General features: G+C 37.9%; 1 long non-coding RNA gene across 2 annotated transcripts; it reads left to right on the forward strand.

Moving 5' to 3' along the window:
* Nucleotides 1-2,669: 2,669 nt before the first annotated feature.
* LOC311075293 lies at nucleotides 2,670-7,589 on the forward strand. 2 transcript variants are annotated; one of them, XR_014604456.1, is made up of 6 exons: nucleotides 2,670-4,024; nucleotides 4,206-4,270; nucleotides 4,542-4,597; nucleotides 4,950-5,030; nucleotides 5,467-5,577; nucleotides 6,126-7,589. It is a non-coding gene; the product is annotated as an uncharacterized lncRNA (long non-coding RNA). The 2 variants fall into 2 exon arrangements; XR_014604457.1 differs by having other exon boundaries at nucleotides 4,990-5,030.
* Nucleotides 7,590-17,801: the final 10,212 nt, after the last annotated feature.

Below are 17,801 nucleotides of genomic sequence, written 5' to 3' on the forward strand. Positions count from 1 at the left end.
GAGCTGGTCCAGTGTTCCACGACCGGGACGAAAACCGCACTGTTCCTCCGTATTCTCCTCTCCAGTACCCTGGCATAGACCTTCCCGGGGAGGCTGAGAAGTGTGATCCCCCTATAGTTGGAGCACACCCTCCGGTCCCCCTTCTTAAAAAGAGGGACCACCACCCCGGTCTGCCAGTCCAAAGGTACTGTCCCCAACCATCCCCGCAATGTTGCAGAGGCGTGTCAGCCAAGACAGCCCCACAACATCCAGAGACTTGTGGTACTCGGGGTGGATCTCATCCATCCCCGGTGCCTTGCCACCGAGGCGTTTCTTGACTACCTCGGTGACTTCAGCCTGGATGATGGAAGAGTCCACCTCCGAGCCCCCAGCCTCTGCTTCCTCAATGGAAGACGTGTCGGTGGGATTGAGGAGATCCTCTAAGTATTCCTTCCACCGTCTGATGTCATCCCCAGTCGAGGTTAACAGCTGCCCACCTCCACTGTAAACAGCGTTGATAGGGCACTGCTTCCCCCTCCTGAGGCGCCGGACGGTTTGCCACAATCTCTCCGTGTCCGACCGGTAGTCCTTCTCCATGGCCTCACCGAACTCCTCCCAAGCCCGATTTTTTGCCTCCACAACCACCCGGGCTGCAGTCCGCTTGGTCTGCCGGTACCCGTCAGCTTCCTCAGGAGTCCCACAAGCCAACCAGGCCCGATAGGACTCCTTCTTCAGCTTTACGGCATCCCTTACTTCCGGTGTCCACCACCGGATTCGGGGAGTGCCGCCTCGACAGGCACCGGAGACCTTACGGCCACAGCTCTGAGTGGCCGCATTGACAATAGAGGTGGAGAACATGGTCCACTCAGACTCAACATCTCCAGACTCCCTCGGGATCCGGTCGAAGCTCTGCCGGAGGTGGAAGTTGAAGATCTCTCTGACAGGGGATTCGGCCAAACGTTCCCAACAGACCCTCACAGTACGTTTGGGTCTGCTGAGTCTGTCCAGCTTCCTCCCCCGCCATCGGATCCAACTCACCACTAGGTGGTGATCAGTTGATAGCTCCGCCCCTCTCTTCACCCGAGTGTCCAAGACATACGGCCGGAGGTCAGATGAAACGACCACAAAGTCGATCATCGACCTCCGGCCTAGGGTGTCCTGGTGCCATGTGCACTGATGGACACCCTTATGCTTGAACATGGTGTTTGTTATGAACAAGCTGTAACTAGCACAAAAGTCCAATTACAGAACACCGCTCGGGTTCAGATCAGGGTTCCTCCCAATCACGCCCCTCCAGGTGTCACTGTCGCTGCCCACGTGGGTCCCCAGTCTGAGCACTTTCCAGCACCCCTCCCAGAGACCCCAAGAAGGCCGGGTACTCTACACTGCCATTTGGCCCATAGGCGCACACGACAGTGAGAGACCTATCCCTGACCCGAAGGCACAGGGAAGCGACCCTCTCGTTCACCGGGGTGAACTCCAACACATGGCGGCTGAGCAGGGAGGCTATAAGCAAACCCACACCAGCCCGCCGCCTCTCACCATGGGCAACTCCAGAGTGGTGAAGAGTCCATCCTCTCTCAAGGAGTGTGGTTCCAGAGCCCAAGCGCGGGCGCGTTTTGCTGGATTTTCTCCACATTGTAGCACTATAAACTTAAATTTCTTCGTCATTTATGGTCATACAGAAAAAAGAAATATAAAAAAAGAATCTGTGATATTTCTACTTTTGTATGTGTCCACTTACAATCAAATCAAAACATTGTGCTTTTGTAAAATAAAGAAAATAGACAGGGTGTGCGTTCTGCCTCTCCGTCACGGTGAACTTTTTTTTCTTGAGCACGTCTATAAACTGAAACAAAACTCAGCGAATACTTGTCACACATTTATGAGCCATACACCTTTATAAACATTTAAGTGTGTACTTTTAAATGATCGGATTCAAAACGAAAACAAATATTCTCTGTTTAAGTAATTTGTATAAAACCAACAAGATGTCCAGCTTCTCAAACGCTTCCTAATTATTTTTTAATTTACCACGCCTACTCGCGCAAAAGATATTCACATGCAAATCTCCACATGGAACGCGATCGCGCTCATTACCTCAACAACAAAACACTTCACTTCACTTTTCGTCGAGTTTGAAAGACGTTCCTGAGCTTACATTGGATTTACATCAGAAGAAGAAGAACCCGATTTGAAGACAAGAAAGATAAGGTAAGAAATGATATACTTACATATTAGTTTGCTATTGTTGCATAAATTTCACATTGCAGTTGAACTGTTGCTAGATATATGGTGAATATTATAATATTTAGACCCGTGTTTACTGTTACTGTGTTTGTGGATATCTGCTCAAACGTAGATATGTATATGGTAACCATAATGTTTTATATTTGAGCGCGATCGCGTTTGAATGTATCATATTTTGGATCGTGATCGCGTTTGAATGTATCATATTTTGGATCGTGATCACGTTTGAATGTATCATATTTTGGATCGTGATCACGTTTGAATGTATCATATTTTGGATCGTGATCGCGTTTGAATGTATCATATTTTGCAGCGCGATCGCGTTTGAATGTATCATATTTTGCAGCGCGATCGCGTTTGAATGTATCATATTTTGGATCGTGATCACGTTTGAATGTATCATATTTTATCCAGCACTGCGCATAGCTTATGCCCAGCAAACACAGAACGTTCCCCTAACGTTCCCGTTTGGTTCCCATTTGGTTATTTTTTTGGGAACCAAACAAGAACGTTCTGGGAACGTTCCCTGTAGGTTATTTTTAGGATCTTTGTTTATAACATTAAGGGAACGTTCCCAGAACGTTCCCTGTAGGTTATTTTTAGGTTTAAATTTATAACCTAAAGAGAACGTTCTGGGAACATTCCCTGTAGGTTATTTTTAGGATATATTTTTATAACTTTAAGGGAACGTTCCCAGAACGTTCCCTGTAGGTTATTTTTAGGTTTAAATTTATAACCTAAAGAGAACGTTCTGGGAACATTCCCTGTAGGTTATTTTTAGGATCTATTTTTATAACTTTAAGGGAACGTTCCCAGAACGTTCCCTGTAGGTTATTTTTAGGTTTAAATTTATAACCTAAAGAGAACGTTCTGGGAACGTTCCCTGCAGGTTGTTATTTAATAACCTAAAGAGAACCTTCCCAGAACGTTCCCTGCAGGTTATTTTTAGGTTTAATTTTTATAACCTAAAGAGAACCTTCCCAGAACGTTTCCTTGCAGGTTTTAGGTTTTATTTTTATAACCTAAAGAGAACGTTCTGGGAACGTTCTCTGCAGGTTATTATTTTAATATCACTTAGCCTACTATTAACAGGCAGATTACCAACTGACAACGTCGTCAGTACGGTCCCCTAAGGTTATAAGATAACCAACAACGTTCAGATCTATTCGCAATAACTTTTTATTAATGATATTTTAAATTATGTTATATTTTAATTCTATATGTTTATTTAAATGCTGCATGACTTTGAAGTGTTTTAATGCGCATGCGCGTGATCAAACACTGGAGCACGTGCGCTGCGCGAGAGCAGATGGAAACGTCATCGACAACTGACAAACAACAAAACTCCCGTCTCTCGCTGTTGGTTTCACTGCTTTCAGGTAAGTTTAGACAACAAAATCTCACAAATAATACACACAAACGCCCCTGACACATTTCTTACGTGTAATTGACACGCTTCTGTTAAATATTTATTTTAAAGAAATGGTTTTATGTCTTTGAAAAAGTCCGTTAGCATCTACGCTAGCTAACCGTTTTCAAAAGACAACGTTAGGCCTAAGTTACGTTAAGTTGAGGTCTTATTTATGAAAGTTTGGGTTTTTAAACACATATTTAGTGTAGATAACAGTTTTTGATAGTTTTGCTGGTAATTTGTCAATGGGAAGTAAGCTAATTTATTTAGGCTAACCAAAAAGAATGCACTGTATTGTTAACTTAATCAGTGACGTTACTTACCAATATTGCTAAAATGTGATTTCAGAATAGCGAGAGAAAAAATAAAACTCTACAACAAGGGGTGAGTTATTGTTTAATCATGATGATAATTCCATATGCATTTATTTCACAATATATTATCTTAAGATTTGTATATATTTATCTTTTCTGCATTTCACCTCTGTTCTAGCTTGGTTCCTTGTAATAAACCTATCACATGTAATATTTTTGGCTCTGTGACAAACAGCATGTTATGTTCCTAGATCATCATGCTGTGATGGCCTGCTGCACTCCCTGTCCAAGAAAATCTCTATGAACCATATGACTAGTAAGCAAAACCACCTCAAACATGCAGTGCACTGCTGTTCAAAGGTTTGGGGTCTGTAAGATTTATGCTTTTGAAATAAGTCTCACATTTTAAAATCATTAACCCCAAGTTTTTTCAGTGAGATTGTCCTTGAGAAGCCTGTAAGCTAAATAATCAGCTAAATAATAGGCGACTAATACAATATTATAATGGTCATAGTTATAATAATTCATTTAACTATTATGATAACATGATATCCTGATGATTACTATATTTTATTTTATTTCTTTAGGTCTGTTTTGAATTATGTTGGCCAATGAGACTGACAACATACTGTCCAACTCAAAGGTATTTATGTATTTTTTTTATTTTTTTTATTGATCAATACTGAAATTCTTTGTACTTTTAAATGCGGTTCAGGGGGTCGACAACTTTAGGCAGTTATTTTTCACAGATTTATTTATTTAATGTTTATTTGACAGGGACAAATGCATAGAACATTGCTTTATAAAAAATACAAAGTATATGCCATGCATACAGGTTTATAGCCATGACTAATTTGCAACCCCTAGATATCTTGGGCAGCTGTGGCTCATACTCTTAGCCTTTAAAAATGTTTGAATTGATATCCCCAATGCAATATCAGGGGGTAAATATATCATTAGAGTTCTTAAAGTTATGGCTTTGCTCTTGTTACCAGATGAGATAAAATCCCTATTGTTTGGCCCTGTATTCTTCAGGACAAGACCTTGATGCCATCCACAGTCAGTAGATGAAGAAGGTGAGTTTAGCCGAATTCAGTTCTCTTTCACTTTTTTTTTTTAGCTTAAACAGACACGTGCACGCAAAATGAAGTCAAAATGGCGAGTTTCCTCTTGTCTTGTGTTTTAAACAGAAAGAAAACGGATGCGTGTCATTTATATTAGTTCTGCGCATTCGTCTTAAAGGGACAGCAGCCTAACGTACCCGCAGCTGTTTGTGTCGCCAATGGTGATCAAACATCAAAAGAGAAAATGACTTGTAGCTTTAGCAAAGATACATTAATTTTATAGTTATTTTATTTTTACACTGAAGACTTATTTTACATTTTGATAAATCAATTTCTGTACCTGATAAGTTAGATTTAACTGAAAAACATAATGCACTGCTTATTTCAACTGTGTTTTTCTTCTATTGTATTTATCTATGCTTGTTATCTATTGTAATTTTCTATGCAGGTTCACTCCTCTACAAAATCCCCCCAATAGGGGTTATGCGGAGCGCCCAGCGGTCGAACCGGAAAGAGGTCTAAGCATTTCCGCTTTTCACTTCCGTACACATCTGCAGCGGTAGGTGATCTCTGAGTTTACTGTTAATTTTTGCTTATTACACTAAAATTCTTACTTCTGTTTTAATTAAAATGTCACGAAGGCTAAAATATCAGAAAAGGGAACATCCGAACAGCAGTTTTTGTTGTGTGCCGGTCTGCTCTATGTCGGGGAAAATGAGTAGTACAAATAGGTTCTGTACTCATAAAGTGACGTCAACATCAGCAGTAGCATTCGCCGTCAGGCAAGTGTTATTTAAATAAACTCCTGATGTACTTACAAACTTTCCAATGACTCGTTTAATGAGTACAGAACCTATTTGTACTACTGTAGTAGTTTGGTACCATTCTGGGCATTATTAGTGGGGTAATTTACCAGATACAAACCTGGAGCCGTTAGCGCATGCACTAAACCATACGGCTGATATCTCTAAATAAACTCTAAATTTTTCAATATTGTGCAGCACTAATATTGAGCATATCTTAAAGTGAACCTGGAATGATAATTTGTGATACCAGATGAGATGTATGTATGATAGATTTTGAACTGTACTATTTTTTTTATTTCAGGTTTTCTGGGATCCCAGCGGAAGGCATCAAGGCATCAGACGTTGGCCTGGACAGATGCACCTGTAAACTACACCGACCTTTGCTTTTGCATGAATGGCTGATTATTACCATGTTCTGTGAGGGTTTCATTATAGCAAAACTGAGCACCTGTGACAGTGGAATTTGTAGGTGTAAAGTCACAGAGATTAAAAAAAAAAAATTGATAGCAGTTTCAAACTTTTTTTCACTTTCTTTCTCATAAACAACACAGCAGTTACAGGTTTTCAAATTCTTCATTGGAGGTGAGACTTGTACATAAAAGGTAGAGCGAATTCGCAGGTCAGAGTTCACTAGACTTAAATATTATTTTCTCTGTTTTTTATTTGACTTCAGAGAGAGAGGCTTAATATGGGTATCCTTACCCCTATATAAAACATTCCTTTTTTGATTTGTAGTCTGAAATAATAAATAGTGCAATATAAATAAATGCAATGTAGTGTTTTGAAATATATAAATTTTTCTATACACATTGATGCTGAAATATCTGAATAAATACATGATACCAGCAGCGCTCGTGCTCATATCTCCTACAGCTTGTGATCCCAATTGTGATCCACAATCCCACCTCACTCTTTTCATTTGCTCCAGATGAATATTAATGCCATTACAGGGCTTGAATTTTGGCATGGGATTGTGTGTCCATGTAACGCGTTGTCTTTTTATTTTCTTGTTAAATTTGCAGATGGTGTTGGGAGTTTAAATGTTTTGAGCGGAGTGAAGATTGGCACATTCATGTATATTGTATATAAATCAATACTTTTTCAACTTTATAGCCAAAGTTATAGGCTACAGTTTGCAAAAAGATAGTTTTAATTAAAATGTTTGTGTAGTTTTATTTATTGAAATATTTTCATGTTTGAAATATTAAATGTAAATTACTGTTCCTGAATACATTTTGCTAACGCTGTTTTTAATGACTTATTTTAGGTTGATAATTAAACAATGAATAAACAAAAACATGGATTGTGTGCTGATTTATTTATTTAATACAAACTGATTGATTTACTTATTAATGATAGTTTCTGTAAATTCAATTTATTGTAATAATATATTCATAGGATTCTTAAGTGTTTGAACAATAAACAATGTAGAATATGTTGTTTGTAGACCTATAATTTGTGTACAGGCATATCAGGATGTGTAGACGTTAGGAGAACGTTCCGAGAACGTTCTGGGAACCTTTCGGCAACGTTCCGGGAACGTTCCCCTAACCTTCCGGGAACGTTACGAGAACCTTGCGGGAACCTTTCGGGAACGTTCTGGGAACCTTTCGGGAACGTTCCGGGAACGTTCCCCTAACCTATAGGGAACGTTCTATTAACGTAAAGAAAACTTTCCTGGCTAACCAATAGGGAACGTTCTTGGGAACGTTCTGGGAACCAAAAACTAACGTTCCCAGAACGTTCCCAGAACGTTAAATTGTTAGCTGGGTGCCTACAAGGCACAACAAACCTGGTGTTCACTGTTCATTATATTATATATTGTTGGAAACATTTGTGTGTGTGTGTGTGTGTATTCTGTGAATTTTAAAAAGCAATTTTAACCAGAAAAATCTAAAATTTATTCCCAAAATCGTGCAGGCCTTTCTCTTGATGTCAGTATGTTCACTTTTTTTTTTTCAGGGCCCAGATGCCACTGAGGACTTCAGTGAACATGAACATGGTAAAGTGAAAATCAAACACCTTGGAAATGAAAGGTATGTACAATGTTTTTAGGAATGGCACAAAGGTCTCTGTCTTTGGATCATTGTTTTCAATAAGTGCTTTTTTGGCATTTGCTGTGTGTATCTTTGGACTATGTTGTGTTGTAAATAAATCCAAACAATTTAAAAGCCATTCTTTTTTTAAATCTCCTCATTTACAGTATTGTGCAAGGTTGCCCAGAATGGCAGGGCCTGATAGCTCCTAATAGGGCCGTTAGGGGAGGGTCTTTGTCTTTCTCAGGTGAGAAAAGCTTACATATTAATGAGCTCTCCCATAAGGCTTTTTCACACAAAACACGTCGTAAATTTTTTAAATCAATATATTGTCTTATCTGAATGAGCAATCAGGGTGATTTTCACATAGTTTTAGAGCAAATATTCTAGGCTACGTGATACAATTTTCAAAAGTCTTGTGAAGAAATAATCAGTATGGGTTTCATGGCCTTATTTCAGTGAGAATTTTTTTTTGTATTTTCACAAACCACGCATAAATGTCATTATCTCAAAACTACAAACTTTTACATACATGCTGTTGATATATTATTGTAGCAGAGTTTGTGCTGAATACAGTGTAATTAGACTTTAGCCATGAAAATGTCACAAGTAACAGAAATAACCAGAAATGTCAGTGCATGTCAGAACACCTCCAGGGCCCAGAAAACAGCTCAGACCTCAGAGGGTTAATCTCAATCTAAGGTGGCAGTTCAAGGAGTGGTAGCCTAAACTTGACATTAATTGTATACTTGTCCCTCAAATCTGATTGGTTCATTTGAATGTTGTTCCAGGATTAAAAAAAGATGTTGATCAAGGACTGTTGAACTTGTTAAAATCAAGTTTTGAGAAAGAATGCCAACCGCCAAACGAAGGCTGTTTTCCAATGATCCTCTGAATTGAGACAACCTCTGATGGGGTAGTTGACGTGACGTGGCTTTTTCACCGTCACAGAAGATAAAAAATAATTTATTTCAGATTTTCATCATTTAGAATACTGTAAATGGTTAAACATTTTCTTGTTTTACATGAATTTGTTGTTTTAATACCAGAGTTATTTTTTATTTTTTTTACAACTTTGAGCCAAATCTCAAAATCGTCCTATAGTGTGACGGTAGACAAAATTATTTCATAAATATGAACTTTTATAAATAAAGAAAATAATGTTTAAAAATCTTAATGGACACTCCTGACATAATTGTGCAAGTGTCTATTTCAGTAAGTGGCCATCACTTTTCCTATACATACATTTCTAAAAGTGTAGGAATTTCATAAAGTTTTGTCACAGAAAAAAAATGTCCTTTGGTGTTATGCAATAACCTGATATTAAGTTGGGCAATATCATGGACAACTACATTTAGTTGAAAGACCCCATTCAAGGTCATGTGACTGAAGACCCCTATGAAGCCCATGAGCAGTGCACATGGTAAGTATTTCTCTCAGAATTGTTCAAATATTTAACTATGTTTTCAGACCACTGAAGTTGTTAAGTTTTTTTGTCCTTTGGTGTGACACCCCTAAATTTCATTTTTTTAATTCAAATTTGTATTTTTAACAGCAGGGCTATGTAATATTATGCAAATGTGTCATGCAAATTGCTAATGACAGTTCAGCTAGTATTAGCATGGTTATTAACTGCCACAAAAGCTCAAATGTCCTTTGGTGTGACAGGAAATGTCCTTTGTTGTGACACTTTGGCCTGTCACACCATAGGACACAGATGTCACACAATAGGACAAGACCTCCTTAAGAAGCTATTAAAACAAATAGATCAAGTTTGTTAACATACTTTTCAGACTTAACCCCCTGAGGGCGCGATAGGCTCGTTTTTTTCCTTATCAGTGAAAACAAATAAATAAAATAAAATATTACTTTTTATCTTATATGCTTGTGTTATACATCAATCGATCCTGTTAAATGTGTATTATTTTTGTGTATACTCACAATAAAAACAAAGTGTTGTGCTTTTTGCCAAATAAAGAAAAATAAACACGAAGTGAGTTCTGCCTTCTCTCTGTCCGTGTAGTCCATTCTGAAACGCGTCCGAAAATGAACTGTAACTCAGCGAATACTCAGTCAAACAGACATACAGACACACAGGCATGAAGCTTGAATTCTCTTCTTTTAAATGAAGTAATTTATATAAAAAACAAATATTCTCATCTTGTGAAATCTGCATTAAAAGAGAGCGATTCCAGTCGAGCTAATTAGAGCTCATTCAGATGTAATGTGACTCCGCCCACGGAGAGCGCACGCTATTCAAACGCAAATGTCTGAGGCAATCCAAGCAAACTGTGAACGCCCACATATCAGCTCGAGAAAACACATCAGATCATTGTACTTGTTTACACAGTCTCGCGGCGCTGTGAGGAATAATACTATAATGGAAAATTTACCTCAGAAGTACGAGGAGCAACAGATCCGAGGCTATGGAATAATGTAGTAAGTTTTTTTTTCATTCTCAAGTGCGGCGCGTATCTGTGCATGAATGAATGAATGAACGGCAGAGATGCCGCTGTTTACCACAACTGGCAAAAGACGGTTTAAATTTGAATCGTTTATGTCTGTGAATGTTTCGCTTTTAGCAAACTGTATTGCTATCAGGGACGTGGGAACTATATTGTGAGAGGGGGGGGCGGGATTCTTGAGGGGGGGGGGGGGGGGGGGGGGGGGGGGGGGGTTGCTTGGGGTTCAAGGCGACCGTTATTTAGAATGTCACTTTATGGTTTCCATGGTGACGCGTCATTGCTTGTCACGTGACACACCGCAGCAGCAACAGAGCTGAATGAATGATGATCTGCTTTTATGTCATTTTTCCCTTTTTTATTCAGAATATTCACAAATGTGTTAGCTATGGCATGAAATATCTGATATTCCGATTGTCAAATACATGCAAGTGGAATGTTCTGTATTGTTGTATAAACACCTTTATAACGATCGCATCGCGTTAGTTGAGCTGTATGCGCGATGGGCGGCGCCATGTTAATTTGTGCCGCAGACGCAGGTCAGAGAATCGGATCTGTTGGATTTACAACACGTGAATTCATCCACTTCTCCCGAAATACTTAAAAGTAAGTGCTTAAAAAAGAGGCTTAAAAACAAGAAATTTTATGACACAAAATTTTGAAATAGGCTTAAATCAAACACATTTTAATTCAGATTCTGTATATATATATATATATATACATATACCCCCCGCCCCCCCTATTCCAACGTCTATGATTGCTATAGGCTACCGAGTAAAAATCGAGTGAAATATGTTGAAATAAAATGTATTTGTATAAGCAACATATTAAACTGCAAATTAACATTTATATTTCTTATAATAAAAACGAAAGTTACTATGTTACAGACATATGAAAGACAACATTTCATTGATTAGTTTTGGATAGATTATACATTTTTACTGTAAAATATCTGCCACCTCAAATAAGCTTTTGTTTGCCAATTTTTGCTCATATGTTAAATATAGTATGTTTTGTCAAAAATAATCAAATAATATGTTATAGTGTTTATTCCAATGTAGCCTAGGCTATATTCAAGTAATGAATCCTTAACTTTGAAATAAGTATGATAAAATGTATACTTTAGTTTTTACAAAGAAAGATTACACTTGAATTGTTGTTGTAATTGTAACCTTTTTAATAAAAAAAAAATACAAGGTAGATGTAAACAAACTAATAAAAGGTAAATATAAGCCTTTTCTTTAAAATCAGTTTTTATTGTGTTTTATTAGTGACAAATTTGGGGAGAGGATAAATATTCCAAAACTTAAAATACAGTATGAGAATTAACTGCACAATTACTAGACATGTTTTCCTTTTGATATTATAGGCCAATTTGCAAGCACAATTTGTGGAAAAATAAAAAAACACGAGATGCTTCCAACTGTTGCTCTTGCATTCTTTCTTGTGACACACCTGAATGAATGGCTAATTAAGTATGCGGGCCCCATTGTCTCCTCAGGTGTGAACCACTAAATATGCATGATCGTTGACGCCCACTCCGCATATTGCCTTTCCAGACAGAAAGTGTTTTGCAAAATTTAAATCAATGCATTGTGTTATGTGAATGATTAGGCAGGATAATTTTCACATCATTTTGAAGAAAAAACTAGGCGATGACATCCATTAGTCAAAAGTCTTATTGACACATATTTAGAATGTGTTTTATGGCCTTATTTCAGAAACTTTAGTTTTTAGTTTTTTCAATAACCATGCATAAACATTATTCTCTCAAAAATACAAACATGTACATGCATGGTGCTCACATATGATGGTAGCCCTGTTTGTGCTATATAGAGTGAATTTACACCTTTGCCATTAATATGTTTATAAGCAACTGAAAAAAGCACAAATGTCAGGGCATGTCAGAACATCTCAAGGACCCCAAAAACACCTTAGACCCCAGAGGGTTAAGTTGTTTCTGTTCATATCCTGAAGTGTGTTCTTGCCACAAATCAAAGAAGGTGGATTTTGGAAATGCTTTGGAGACTGAATCAAATGACTCCTTTGAGGAAGAAGATAGATGCACACAAGGAAAATTTGTCATTGCGGAGTATGATGGCAGACCATATGTTGGGCAGATCGTGGAGGTTCATGGAGATGAACTAAAAATAAACTGCATGAAGCAAAAGAGTGAGAATTCATTTGTGTGGCCGGAGAAACTTGACTGCATTTACTATTCACGGCAGAAGATAATTGGTGTCATATCTGAACCAGAGCCAATGCACTGTGCTGCTCGACTCGCACCCCTTGGTTGTTGTTCTATTCTTGATTGATGAATGCTGCCACGCAGGGCCGGCTCTAGGTTATTTGGTGCCCAAGGCGAGAGTACTTTTACCCCATCATTTAAAGCAGGGGTTCCCAAACTTTTTAGCCCGTGACCCCCATGATAAATGCGCTGCTGCCCCGCGACCCCGCACCTCCGCACCTCCCCCACCCCAGGGTCTGAAACTAAATTTTTGCCTCACCTGCCACGGGGACTGGTAGATGAAAAAATCCACCAGCCAAACATATTTTTTACCGGCCAAAATAATAAACAGCCTTTTTTGTCACATACACTTTCATTTCAGTACTTTTAATTGAGATAATAAGGTAGGCCTATTATGTTGAATACAAAAAAAAAAAAATGTCCAGAGCCAAATTTGAAATGTATAATAAAAAAAAATCTATATATATACATATATTGATCAAAATGTGAGAAATATATGAAATATTACTATCATTGGGGTGAAATAGGCTGCTTTTTTTTCAGTTTTGTTACCTGACTCATGTGGAAGGGAAGGCAGAACGTAACCTCGGTTCCCTGAGAGATAAGGGAACGAGTATTGCGTTGCAAACGCTATGGGAAAACTCCTTTTCTCGGGAAAAGAACGGCCATAGTGTGTAAAGCAGAAGCAGCCTGGCCAGCGGCGGAGTATGCACGATCCGCGAGTGCTGAAGACGCACGGCTTTGATGGGTGCGCAGGAGGACACAAATGGGTCCACAAAATTCCAGTGGCGGGAGCTTTTTCCTCAGCGCCGTCAACAGATAGAGCGTTAACTGTACGTACACACCGCCACCGACTTGAGCTGCAAAGAAGCTCTGGCTGTCCTGTCAAGGACGCTTGTCAAAAAGTACGGGGAAGCTTGACGCCTGGCCGCTCTGAATAGTGAGTGAGTGCGCGCGGCCGGGGCTCTCTCTCTCTCTCTCCCTCTCTCTGCTCGTTAGAGGCAGAAGAGCGCGTGCGCGCTGCAAATTTCATATTTTGGTATGAACATTCACCCGCCAGTGTGGCGGATAGCCTTTTGAGATTTACTCGCCAAACAGAAAATCTACCCGGTGTGATACGTGCGAAAGGGTTAAATTAATTGCAACAAAAATATATAGGGCCCAGGGACGTCACTAGGTTTGGAGGACAGGGGGGGCTTAGCCCCCAGGGTATTTGTAACTTGCGTTTATAGAAAATCTTACAGTGAATTTGAGTAAAAAAACAACCATGTATATATGTCGCTGTATTTGTCTCTTCAACCCCGTTACCATCTTCAACCCTGTTACTCTAGTCTCAATTTTTATTAATTATTTTTTTTAAGTTTATGAATAAGTAATTTAATGTTTGTTGAACTTAGTCAGAAATGTTCAGAGCAATCATAATAATACTGATTTTAGTTCAAATTCTGAAGTTAAGCCACATCTTTGATCAAAAATGTTGCTGTCACAAAAAGTGCCCATTTCAGGTTTAAGGTTCAAGTGTAAAATGATATGTTAATGTTATGGTGCATGGTACAATTTCTGGTAAGCTACACTTTTTTATTATTTCAATTCAATTAAATTATTGTGATTTGATTTAATATTGACTCATTTGGATAAATATTAGGTAGGCTACTCGAGATAAGCGTTAATTTTTCTCAAGAAAAAAACAACTCACCTAATGTTGTAAACATAGACAGCCCTATCAGATGGTAGTATTATTTAAGGTTAAAAACAACTCAAATTAAATATAATGTTTTTTATTATAATAACAACTTTATTTAATGATATAAGTAAAAATATAATAAATAGGCCTATGTAATATAGAACACATATTTAGCAAAATACTTTTTTTCTTGCCAGCTAGGCTACGTGCTATTTCCTATATTAGGCTATGTTCATTAAATGGCTTTCCTGAGGTAAATGTAACATATTGTTCTCAAGCTTGACCTCTTCACGCTGATAAAAAACACTGATTGATCGATATTATGTAGGCCTATGAGGAATATACATTTCGGTAAGTTGTAGCCTACTAGGCCTACTGTATCTTTCAACAGTGTTCGTGTTTTTTTACTATTAGAGATGATCGGTTCACGTGCGCTAGGGATCTGTCACGTAACATTTACAAGCGCCAAAACGGTATTTATTGTTTGAATTTCGTAATAAAATTGACAGAATCTGAGAGTTGAGATTCTTTTATATCATGAAGTAACCTGCTCTGTCTAGTCTGTTGGTTATTGATAAATAGAATTGTTATTGTTGTTCTTATTATCATTTAGGGGGGCTTAGGAACATTTTGGGGTAGCTTCAGCCCCCCTAAAATAGGCCTAACAACGTCCCTATTAGGGCCTATATATTTTTTCCACTTTTTTTTTATAGAAATCATCTCGCGACCCCTGCGCCGGGGTCCCGCGACCCCCACTTTGGGAACCACTGATTTAAAGCGCTAAAACCAGCTGTCAGATGTTTTCGCGCCACTCCCGGTTGCTGAGCAACGCGCTTGAGTTTGACAGCTGTCAGAGTGACTCAGTCGTTTTTTAGGATTGTATAATCTAGTAAAAGAAATGAACAAATACAAGCAGTGTGTGGACAGTGCACAGTAAAAGTGTACAGCGTGTGCGCAGCTTTCATAATACGATACATACATTTAATAAAAAAAAATTTTTTTTTTTATTCTGCAATTTTGCGCCCCGTCCAGCAGATGGCGCCCCAGGCGGCCGCCTGTGTCGCCTGTCGGCAAAGCCGGCCCTGCTGCCACGTGCTAAGATGACCTCACTATTGAATATGTTGTTAAGCATATGATAAAAATATAGTTCCTGGAATTGTTTTATAATAGAAATTTCATACATGACTGGTAATATTTTAAAATGAATTGAAGTTGTTTTTTCAAAAGTACCTAAAAACTGAAAAAGGAAATGTGTGCAATCTTCATGATTTTAAATGTATCAATGTGTTTAAATGTGTTAAGTATGATTAAAAACTGCTCTAAGAATATGTTTTAGATGGAATGGAGTTCATGAATGTTATGCAGTGTTTTTGGGGATTTTATTTTCATGTCACTGTTACTGTTTAACTGATGAATTTTGCAGTCTGACAATGTCACAGTATTGTTTTGAAATGGCATTTTACTGAATTTCTCAAAGATATTATATGCATCAATGTTTCCTTATTGATGGATCTATAAGTATCAAAGTTACTTTTGGTGTGCTATGTTTTGCACAGTTTATATTGTTGAAAAATAAAAACAAAATGTCCTCCTTTATAATTGTTACAATAAACACTATATATTCTGACTCTTTTTATGCAATGACTATCTTTGTCCTTTAGTGTGACGTTTTGTCCTATGGTATGACAAACATAAAACAACAGGAAAATATACTTATTTTAAAATATCTTTAAAAAAAGAGTCAAGTTTGGCATTAGGGGATCGGAGTTACAATAATATCTCCTCTTAGATAGGTACAATTTCAAACAGTTTTGTAAGGTTGGCGAAAAAGTTTTATTGACATTCGTAGGGAAAAGTTTATCAAGTTCATCTATTCATGGTGAAAATGATTCTAATTAGTACTTTAATGTAAAATAAATATCACTTTAAGAAAATAATGTTTTAATAATGCAAACAATTCTGTCTAATTATCTTTTTTTTTTTTTTATTTAATCTAATTTCTTAGTACTTTTTAAATGTCACACCATAGGACACATTTACAGTACTGTTGAGTGAAAACGTTATTGACAAAATGAGTGACCACTACTATTTTCTGAAACTGCAGTTTTCTGAAACTTTTTTACAAGGACAGATATACAGAGAGCGCTTGCTGAAGGCACAGAAGCTAGCGCGGTCTGGTTTCGGGGGTGCTTTATAGTTTCCTGGTCGATGACGTCACCCGCCTATGACGTCTCGTCTTTCCATTGGACTGATTATACACGTGCTTCACGACGCAATCAAACGCAGCTCGAGTTCCTTATCAGGGAACCAGGGTTACATACATAACCTGAGACGTTTTCATACTCCATAAATATATGTATTTTTTCTTAAAAAGTTATGTTTTCCAAAAAAAGTACTTTTTCTTGGCCATTTGTCAACTACCCGAGGCACTTGATGGCGTGACAGTTGAGATATGCAGCCTTCTGATTGAGAAACTCTCAGCAAGTCTCAACTCACCATACAAATAAATAGCACTTCAGAACAAAAGATGTTCTTAAAAATTTAATAGGGATTGAACATTCTCATGAGCTTCTAAGCATGCCTGAACTTATAAAGAAGAAATGTTTTGTGAATCTAGCCCCTGGTCTGGTTCTTTTGTTAGTTTTACAATAATCTGTTACACACGTAAAACATTACACAACGTATGATAGCTATGCACTAAAAGACACATCACATATACAACTGCAATATCTCAAAGTAAAAAGTAAATGCTTTTCTTAGCTGTTGACATTGACTACTGAAATCAAATGACATTTGTAAAAACTTAAAGAAACTTAGCACAAATCACTTTTTTTCTCAATCTTCTGACTATGTACGACTCTAGGACACTGTAGATGCTGAAATAAAACAAGTCCTGAAAACTTTTGCCTGGATTATTTTCCGATAAAGCTAATGGCAGATGACTTCATATTTGATTTGATATGTTTGATATGACTGATCATCAACAGTGCTCACAAATCCTAAAATTCCTCAAGAACTCAAATTCATCCAGAAATGGTTATTATCAAAGTCCCTTTAAAGGTGTGGTATAATTCCCTTTTCATAAGATGTGAAACTAGAAAAAATGTGTAGTGCTACAAAAGTCCTTGTACTTGAAGAATGAACAAAAAGGGTGTCTGACCGCACACTGATCCACTCAAGACTGGCAAAGTCTACAAAAATATTATTTTATTTTATAAATTGCATCGTGCAAAAAGTGCAAAGTGCATGTGAGTTAAAACAAATAGACACCAGCAAGCAAACGTTTCAGCACATTGCTATCTTCAGTGCTCACTTAGCAAACAACATTCACCCTTTTTAGACTATAAAGAAAGCAGACTTTATCCCTGGCTTAATCGCAATAGCACGTTTTCAAGATCCTTACGGAAAGTACGGTTTGAAGATGAGGCTCGGCACACTTCTGCATCCAGTGGTGACAGTGAAGTGGATTTTTTAAGATCACGCCAGCGAGACAGAAAATCATCTAAGAACGGCACGCAAATACCCACTTCGCAGAAGACCACTACCA

Source organism: Abramis brama, assembly GCF_963993115.1.
Source record: "Abramis brama genome assembly, chromosome: 24".
Lineage (NCBI taxonomy): Eukaryota > Metazoa > Chordata > Actinopteri > Cypriniformes > Leuciscidae > Abramis > Abramis brama.